The sequence below is a fragment of the Mustela nigripes genome, chromosome X (genome assembly GCF_022355385.1).
Source record: "Mustela nigripes isolate SB6536 chromosome X, MUSNIG.SB6536, whole genome shotgun sequence".
Taxonomy (NCBI): Eukaryota; Metazoa; Chordata; class Mammalia; order Carnivora; family Mustelidae; genus Mustela; species Mustela nigripes.
This window is the reverse complement of record NC_081575.1, coordinates 37,389,112-37,390,816: the sequence shown is the minus strand read 5'-3', so window position 1 is coordinate 37,390,816 and position 1,705 is coordinate 37,389,112. Positions and strand designations below refer to the sequence as shown.

At 45.5% G+C, this 1,705-nt stretch overlaps 1 pseudogene; it reads right to left on the bottom strand.

The window, feature by feature from the left end:
* Nucleotides 1-202: 202 nt before the first annotated feature.
* Nucleotides 203-1,459, bottom strand: LOC132007032 (NHP2-like protein 1; annotated as a pseudogene).
* Between the last annotated feature and the right edge of the window lie 246 nt (nt 1,460-1,705).

Here is a 1,705-nt window from a genome sequence, read left to right as displayed (position 1 = left end):
GGAGGATGAGAGATTGGGGTAGGTTTGGGAAGTACTGTATGGATAACAGCCTGTAAAACCAAATGAAAACAATACAAACGTGCAGAAACCAGATTCAGTACTAGAATTTATGCAGAGACAGTAGCTGAAGAAACTACATGCCAATAATATAACACACAACCCAGGGGGAGAACTCAAGGCCACGTCGGCAGAGGTCACCTGGTTAGCCTAAGAGCCTTTCAATGGACTGTTGAGTGGATGGGATCTGCTGCTTCAGGTGGGAGCCTTCTCTGATGGCGCAGGATGATCTCCAGGGGCTCAGCACCTGCAGCCGTCATCACCAACTCAGAGATGGCTCCGTTGGGGAGTTTGGTGGTGCTTTGAAGGTGCTTGTAATTGCATGACTGCTGGACAAGGTCCAGTGGTTTCTTGGTGAGGTGGGTGTCTGTTGGGGGTAGGCCTTCGGATTTAGAGCAGCGTCAGTCACGTCTGCAATGGCACGGGTCTCACCATCCCTCAGGGAGTACAGCTGAGGTCAGAGCCAGAGCTCATACCTCTGCCAACAAGAAGCAGGGCAGGACCTGAGGAATGGAAATGGTGGGGCGCATACTTTTTATGATTTATGTGGCATTTTAGAATGTCCATACCACTTTCTGGCACAAATTCTTATATTTGATGTGAACCAACAACATGATGAAGCTGAATATTTTTAGCCCATTTTACAGATGAGAAAACAGGCTCACGGAGGTGGAACTGCTAAGCAGTGGAACTGGGACTTCTTCAACTGCAGACCTCTTTCCTGTGAGTCCTCCCAACTTGACTCTTTCAGGAGCCTGGGTCAATCCACATATTCAGAAATGAGTTAATCAGATTCTCCCTGAACCTGCTTCTCCTCCTGTGATTCCCATCTCAGTGGATGGCACTGACCTTCAGTCCAAGACAGAAATCCTGGAGTCATCACTGATGCCTTTCACTCTCTCACCAGCCCCTCAGAGACCATCTGCCACCAAGTCTGTGGATTCTATCTCCCAAATATTTTGTTAAGTATATTCACTTCTCTCTATCCTCACTGCCACCTGTCTAGCTCATCTCTCATCTGGATTCCTGCAGTAGCTTCCAAAGTTATTTCCTTCCCTCCGGTCTTTCCTGTTGACAATCCAGTCTCTGGATCTAGAGCAATCTTTCTAAAACCAAGTCCAATCATGATTCATCCAGGGGTTTTGTTCATTTTTGTTGTTGCTAGTGAAGCCTTGTTTTAAAAATGGAATATTTAAATAAAACCTAATAAAGGATGGATAAAAGCAAATGTGTCTTATTTAAGTGAGGGTCAAAGGCTGGATCCCTGAATATTCTGTTTCTTATCTTCCATGAGGCACCAAGGGTTCTGCAGAACAGGGAATAACAACCACTCATGCCACAAGTTAAACTTCTTAGCATGGCTTAAGAAGCAAATCATGATTAGGCCTGTGTTTACCTCCATGGCGCCATTCCTCACTCCTGCTACCCTTCCCTTCTGTATTAGTCAGGATGGGCTATGTTATGTTGTGATAACAAACTAACCCCAAATCTTAGTGATATACAATAACAAAAGTTTATTTCTCGCTCAGCTCCTTGCCAGTTGCAAGTCAGCAGAAACTTGGTGCCACTTCATCTTCATTCACAGACAAAGATTCATGGAGTCTCCATCATCTGGACCACTGCCTATCACCATGGCAGAGGAAGAAAA